Source organism: Capsicum annuum, chromosome 2, assembly GCF_002878395.1.
Source record: "Capsicum annuum cultivar UCD-10X-F1 chromosome 2, UCD10Xv1.1, whole genome shotgun sequence".
Classification (NCBI taxonomy): Eukaryota; Viridiplantae; Streptophyta; class Magnoliopsida; order Solanales; family Solanaceae; genus Capsicum; species Capsicum annuum.
The window spans coordinates 46,266,418-46,274,976 of NC_061112.1; positions in this window are offsets into that span (position 1 = coordinate 46,266,418).

An 8,559-nucleotide genomic window follows, 5' to 3' on the forward strand; every position below is an offset into this window, starting at 1 on the left:
TTTTTCTCATATTTTGTTGTTGTTGTATTTTATATTTTATATTTATTTGTATCATATGAATAGTTTGGTCATGAATATGTACAATTTATTACTTGTATTTGTGTATAAACAAGTATATGTATTAATTGTATTTTCTTGAATCTAAAATACATAAATATGAAAGGAATCAATTAATATAAATGTATTGTTAGTATTTGTACGTCAAATTGTCATTTGTATATAAACAAGTATCATTTGTATGTGTATGGTTCAAGTTGTATAAACATGTATTATTTGATAAAAATGTAGCATTTATATTTGTATAATTTAATATTTATATTTGTACAATTCATCATTTGTATTGTTCAATTTGTTTTAGTAAAATATAATTTGTATCAATAAATACAAACACAAGTGTTCATTGAAAGAAAGCTAACAATCCTTTTTCAATCACCAAAGAATACAAATGATGCTTCAAATACAACCAAATGAAATTATATACAAATACAATATGTGATTAAATTACAAATAGAAATACAAAATAGTTCTTTAAAAGTAAAAATGTGACAAAAATAGAATACAATTACAAATACAAATATAAATATAAATAAAACCACAAAATACAAATACAATAAGCAACCAACTATAAAATATAAATACAAAATAGTTATTTAAAATACAAGTGCGAACTGTCTAAAATATATAAATGACGGTGCGAACTATATAATACAGATACAAATATGAACAATAGAATACAAATACAAATAAAAAATAGTTCTTTAAAAATACAAGTGCATCAATGAAAATATGAAAATAGATTTCAAACACAAATAAAATTAAACCACAGAATACAAATACAATATGATATCAACTATAAAATACAAATATAAAATAATTTCTTAGACAAGTGCGAACTGTATAAAATATATAAATGATGGTGCGAACTATAAAATATAAATACAAATGCGAACTATAGAATACAAATACACATACAAGTGCGAACTATGAAATGCAAATACAATATAATTGCATCAATGAATACAAAAATATAAATAATGGTGTGAATACAAATCTAATTAGTGATTGTGGTATTTTTGTCATCATTCATGATTTGTGCTCGACGTAGCCATATTTTTTTAAAATACAAAAAGATATAAAAGAGAACAAAAAAATGAGGAAAAAAGTACAAAAAAAAAAACTAAAAAAAAAAAAAAGAAAAAAGAAAAAGAAAGAGAAAAAAAAAAAAACAAAAAAATGAAAAGAGAAAAGCAAAAAAGCAAAAACAAAAATAGAAAAAAATTTAAAAAAAAATAAAAATAATGAGATAGAGAAAAGGAAAAAAAAATATGGTAAATACAAATACAATGACCGATTATGATGTTTCTGTCATCATTCATTATACTTAACGTAACCATATTTTTCAACAATATAAAAAAATATAAAATACAACAAAAAACAAAGAAAGAAAAAAAGGGAACTAAAACGGAAGAAAGAATAAAGAAGAAAAGGGGAAGAAAGAGAAGTAGGAGCAAGAGATAGAAGAGAGAAAAAAGAAATTAAAAAAAAAATAGGTTATGAATTGTAATTTTGAAAGTTAGGCTACAGGTACACCCATTTTACTGAAACATATGTTATTTTCTGTAAGTGCCCCAAAAAAAACAAAAAGGAAAAAAGGGAAAAGCACGAGAAAGAAAAAAATGAATTAGAATAAACCAAAAAATAAAAAAAAAGGAAAAAGGAAAAAAAAAAGAAATAAAAGTTAGAGATAAAAGACTGAAAAAAATAAAAAGAAAGAATCGAAAAAAATAGAAAAAAATAAAAAGTAAAAAAATAAAAAAATGAGAAAAGGAAAAATAAAATGATGGTAAATACAAATACAATAAGCGATTATGATGTTTCCGTCGTTATTCATGACTTGCACTCAATAAACCCATGTTTTTTGAAAATACAAAAAAAATATAAAATACAACCGAAAAAATGAGGAAAAAAGGAAAAAAAAGAAACTTAAAAGGAAGAAAAGAAAAAAAAGAAAGAGAAGTAGATGTTGCAAATACAAGAGAGAAAAAATCGAAAAAAGAAAGAGAAACAGAGCCTAGAGATAGAAGAGAGGAAAAAAAGAAAAGAAAAAAAGACGAAAAAAGAAAAAAAGAAAAAGGAGAAAAAGAGACTATGAATTGTAAATTTGAAAGCTATGCTACGGATAGTCCCATTTTGCTGAAATATAGGTTACTTCTGTATGTGTCCCCTTCCCCTCGTCTACCCCGTTCCCGAAAAAAAAAAAGAACAAGAACTAAAGAAATTTAAAAAACAAAGAGAAAATAAAAAATAAAAAGCAAAAATTAAAAGAAAAAAGAGAAAATAAAAGCAAGAAAAAGAAGAAGTGGAGAAAAAAATAATGAATAAAGAAATAAATGAAAAAATGAAATAAAAGTAACAAGAAATAATGAAATTAGAAAATAAAAAAAAAATATAAAAATAAAAGGAACCAACAAAGGAGAAAAATAAAAATAGAAGAAAAAAGTAGAGAAAAAATAAATGAGAAAAAATATTTTAAAAAATAAGAAAAGAAGTATATAAAATAAAAATTGAGTGTGAATTATATTATGGTGTAAAGAAAAAAATAAAGAATAAAATAATTTTACCAAAAAAAAAATGAACAAAGAAGCATAAAAAGAAAAAAATTGAGTAAAGAAACCCAAAAAAAAAAAAGGAAAGAAGTAGAAAATAAAGAAATAAAAAAGAAAAGAATTGTTAGAGTTAAATAACAAAAGATACAAGGAAAGAAGATACTTTATGTAATTAGTTAAGGGACATTTTATCTAAGGGGCATTTAATTGTAAAATAATTTGCTCCTATGGCGTATATGTATGCTTTCCCCTTTCTACTTTGTGTGCTCACACATTAAATATTGTATTAAGATATGCTATTTTTGAAAGCTCATTTTATAATCTAATAAGTATTAAATTATTCGGGACTAAAAGTGAATATCTATTAATATAGAGTTTAGTTTAAATAAGCCAAAATTCTTAAGCTTTTTCTTAAGTCTAATTATTACTCTTATTAGTGAAATGATTCGCGCTTTGTGCGGTTATAAATATAATTATTAGATACGTGAAATAATTCTAACTCATGACAAGGTTTTTTAAAATATTTCTAAAATCTTAATCTAAGAGAATGAGGTTTTTTTTTTTTTGATAAACCTAAGAGAATCAGTTAATTGACTTATTACTTAACTCATAAATTAATTAAATTGATTCATTTTAATTCCTATTCTTTTTTCTCCTAGCTACCCCAATTTCAACAATCCAATGCCCAAACTATCTTGCTCCTAAAATCACAAATTAACAAATCAAAACATCAAATATTCAAATGATAGAAAAATTAGATACCTTATATGGGTGAAGGAGACAACATCAAATGTTTTTTCCTTTTGCAAGTCAAATTTAAAGAATATTTTCTCCATCTATTTTTGTTTGTACATATTGATTCGACACATTTTTTAAGGAACAATAAATTAAATGATAATTTTATTATATTTTTTTAATACAATGAATTTAATATTTTAAAAATAATTATAATTACATTAAAGGTAAATTAAAAACTAAATTAATAAATTATCTCTTAATTTTATAAACTTGAAAAATAAAACTCGGCAACTATTTACAGTATAGCGATAAATAAAAGTGAAAAAATAGTGTAGTAATTTAAATTATTTAGAGAAATAAAAAATATAATTTCAATATTCAGTGCTATTCCAATAGATATTTTGATTCAGTGAGTGGAAAAAGAAAAATAGTAGTATTTTCACTTTAAAAGGTAAGGAAGCTTCCTAGTATTTCAATAAAAATTTATTTCCCAAAATGCATATTTTCAATGAACACGCTAGGTCGATAAAATTAAATGGAAAAATCATATTTTATAGCACAAATTTTCTATTAATTAGCGATGAAGAAAAACTTTAATTTATTTCTAGTAATATCTATACACATTTCAATTTCTATTGATATTTGAGGACTTATTATGGTGTGTATAGTTTGATGTGTTCTCTGAATTCACATGCTATCTCAAAGTAATAATCATCACAAGTGATAATGTCAATAGAATTTCTCATGCATATGTGCACAAAAAGGATCAATATAATTTAATTCACAAATGATATAACGGATAAGAAGTTGGTTAGTTTGCACTTACGTATTTTTAAACCCATTTATAGATTGAGATTGACGGTGTATATATTTTACGTGGCTAATTTATCAATAGGATTGATGGAATCCAATAGAAAAGAACACATAGATGCAAATATTCAGACTTCCAAAAAAAAATCACTATCACTATTTTTAAGATATAAGAAACATGAGTATAGTGTTATAAAAAATTTGAACTTTTTCATGCACTTTGTTACGTTTCTTCTTTTGTTCCTTGATGTTAATTTATCCGAGCATTCTCGAAAACATGAATTCATGAAATTTAAGAAGATAAATATTAAATAGGGGTTAAGAAAAAAGTAATAAAATTGAAAGAACAAATTTAGGTCATGAGATTTCTTTGATCCAACTTACAAATAAGAAGAAAGAAGAAATGATTTTTTTCCTCTTCAAATCACATTTCGATTAGAGAAGGAGTCGCAATATAAAGGTTGATTTCAAAAGTTGTTACAATTAGGAAATATGAAAAGGAGGGTTAATGATATAGGAAATATGAAATGGTAGATTAATAATAACTGGCATTCATTCCTATGGTAATCACAACATTTCATTCCTATTAAATTTTAACACAAACTAATTACATTAATTATACAAAAGGAAAAAGAATTAACAAAATTATTTAGAGAATAAAAACTCAAAAAAAAAAACTAAAAAAAGATAAATAGCATTTGAGGCCTCAAAGGCATGCCACATAGGATGGACTAACATTCTTCTTTATAGAGAGAGAGAGAGATTAGTGTTTGCAACATAATTTAAATTCATGGAAAATAAATTTTAACCATAAACAAAAATATGAAGAAACAAGAATTTTTTTATTGATAAACGATTGTGGTTACAAATCTGTTCCTCCCTTGATTCTTCTCTCTTGATTTTCTCCGTAATTCGAGGGCCGTTAGTGGCTTATTCTCGAATTTCTCCGTAATTCGAGGATCGTTAGTGGCTTATTCTCGAATTTCTCTGTAATTCGAGGGTCGTTAGTGGCTTATTCTCGAACATAGGATGATCTCTTTATGAATATCCCATGATTTTATGGGATATTAGAGATCCCGATCTTTTTACGAATACCCATCAGCTTATGGGATACTCAAGATGCCTATTTTAGGGAACATGTTACCCTTTAAATAAGCGAGATTTAGGGTAAAGTAGTCTTCTAAAACTCTAACAGAATTTGAATTCTTATTGAAGAGTCCACAAATTTTAGATGTCTACAAATGCCCCTACTTCAAGGCTTGTCGAAGTGTAGATTTGATGATGAGTCTTGAAGTACCAATAGAGCTTCCATCTTTATGTGGTGGCTATATATTTGCAGATCTGATTTATGAGAGATGAGATGAAGGACAGATTTGGTCCCACTGGGCGTGCCAATTTGTTTGCAACATAATTTAAATTCATGAAAAATAAATTCTAACCACAAACAAAAATATGAAGAAACAAGAATTTTTTTTATTGATAAACGGTTGTGGTTACAAATCTGTTCCTCCCTTTATTCTTCTCTCTTGATTTTCTCCGTAATTCGAGGGCCGTTAGTGACTTATTCTCGAATTTCTCCATAATTCGAGGGTCGTTAGTGGCTTATTCTCGAACATAGGATGATCTCTTTATGAATATCCCATGATTTTGTGGGATATTGGAGATCCCGATCTTTTTATGAATACCCATCAGCTTATGGGATATTCAAGATGCCTGTTTCAGGGAACATGTTACCCTTTAAATAGGCAAGATTTAGGGTAAATTAGCCTTCTAGAACTCTAACAGAATTTGAATTTGTTATTAATAAAATGTTCTTGTTTCTTCAAAAAAAAATTTGAATTATGATTATTTAAACATATTTCCTTCGTGCTTCAGTGATTCTCATACATATGAATACCTCATTCAAAAATTTAAAGCCGAACCATATTGATATTGCCTCTCAAAACTCTCTCTTTTTTTTTCATGAATCTCTATACTTAAGACCCATTGGTGAGGCATGATATCTAATTTCAAACAGATTTTGGAAGACTTTTTCATCGTCTTACTTAATCAAGAATAAAACACTTCCGATTTGAACTTAGATTAGAGAAGAAAAGAACCTCCAATTTGAATTTATATGGGAGAAGGAAACAACCTTCAATTTGAGTTTATATGAGAGAAGAAAATCAACCTTCAATTTAAATTTCTATGGGAGAAGGAAATAATCTCCAATTTGAATTTGGAGATGGAAGTTATTCCAATCTGAATTTAAATTAGAGAAGGAAACAATCTTCAATTTGAATTTGTAGATGGAAATTATTCCAATATGAATTTATATTGGAGAAGGAAACATCCATCCTACAACTCTATAAAAGGAGGTAGTTTCCCCACTTTTTCAATATCAATTTTTGAACTTTCAAGCTGTCAACAATATTGAGGTAATTTCTTTCCCTCCTACTTTTCTCTTATTTTTATCACTTTTTTTCAGCACAGCATGTTAGTGGTAGAAAATTCATATCTAATTGTAGGAATATCAAAATCATGAACTATTTGATATTCCAGAAACTAGACTTAGAGATCTATAACATATCCAATATTCAGTTTCAAATTCCTTCAATACAAATTTTGATAATTTTTTGAAGTTAGCCCTGAATTTTATCACCAACAACAACAATAACAAACCCAGTGTATTCCCAAAAAGTGGGGTCTGGGGAAGGTAAAGTGTACGCAGTCCATACCACTACCTCCAAAGAAGTAGAGAGGTTGTTTCCGATAAGCCTTGAATTTTATCATGCTGAAAATTTTAGATCTGCGCGTCTTTACTAAAACTTTCATATCTTGAAGTAGGAAGGATGAAATCACAAGCCGCTTGATTTTTGTGAAACTAGACACAAAGATCTATAACATATCCAAAATTCATAATTTAATACAAATGAGATATTTTCAGGTGTTATCCAAAATCAACATTGAGTTTTGATGCATCAACAATTTCATATTTATGCGACATCACCAAAAAGATTATATCTCAATATGAGAGTATCGAAATTATGATCCGCTTGATCCTATAGATGCCGGAAACATGCATGTATAAAATATCCAAAATTTTGATTTTAACACTATTTTGATTGTTCTAGATAATTTTTTGAAGTCGATTTTATATGCTGTCCGACAAAGGATTTCAGATTTGCATTATCTCACCAAATAATTTTTTTTCTTGATGTGAGACCATCACCACCAAAGGGCGTTTTGATTGCCTCAAACTAGATTTTGAGGGTTTTATTCTCATCAAGGCATCTTGTCTCAATCCAAGTTGGTGATATACAATTTTTAAAATCGCAATGCTCTGACAGGTAACATCCTTTCTATTTGTGTTTTTACTTTCTTTCTTGTTTCTTTCTTTTTTTTTATACGGTTGGAAAAGATATGAAACAATCGGCATAAGGTGCGAGAGTTTAACTTCGCCTCCGTACACCTTAAGACCGACCAATTTGGCTTCAAGATGGTGACTATGCAACAATCGGTTTAGGGTGCGAGAGTTTAACTTTGCCTCCGTACACTCTAACACTGACCAATTTGACTTCAAGATGCTGAATTTGCAATAATCGGCTTGGAGTGTGAGAGTTTAACTTCACCTCCGTACACTCTAAGATCGACCAATTTGACTTCAAGATGCTAACTTTGCAACAATCGGCTTAGGGTACGAGAGTTTAACTTTGCCTCCGTACACTCTACGATCGACCAATTTGACTTCAGATGCTAACTTTGCAAAAATCGGCTTAGGGTGCAAGAGTTTAACTTCACCTCCATACACTCTAAGACCGACCAGATTGACTTCAATATTCTAACTTTGCAACAATCGGCTTAGGGTGACAGAGTTTAAATTCGCCTCCGTACACTCCAAGACCGACCAATTTGACTTCAAGATGCTGACTTTGCAACAATCGGCTTAGGGTACGAGAGTTTAAATTTGCCTCCATACACTCTAAGACTGACCAATTTGACTTCAAGATGCCGACTTTACAACAATCGACTTAGGGTGCGAGAGTTTAACTTCACCTCCGTACACTCTAAGACCGACCAATTTAACTCCAAGACGGTCCCTTTACATAACAAATCCATCAAAATGCCAGCTTAAGGTGCAAAGGGACAAATCTTATCCATCTTAAGGCATGAAAATTTTTATATCCATTGAAGGATAAACGTGTAAGAGACTAGCTTAAGGTGCAAAAGGACAAATTTTGTCCACCGTAAGGCATGGAAATTTTTATATTCTTTTAAGGATAAACACGTAAGAGGTCAGCTTAAGGTGCAAAGGGATAAATTTCGTCCACCTTAAGACATGAAAATTTTGAGATCCTTTTAAGGATAAACCCGCGAAAGGCTAGCTTAAGGTGGACAAGATTTGTCCCTTTGCACCTTAAGCTAG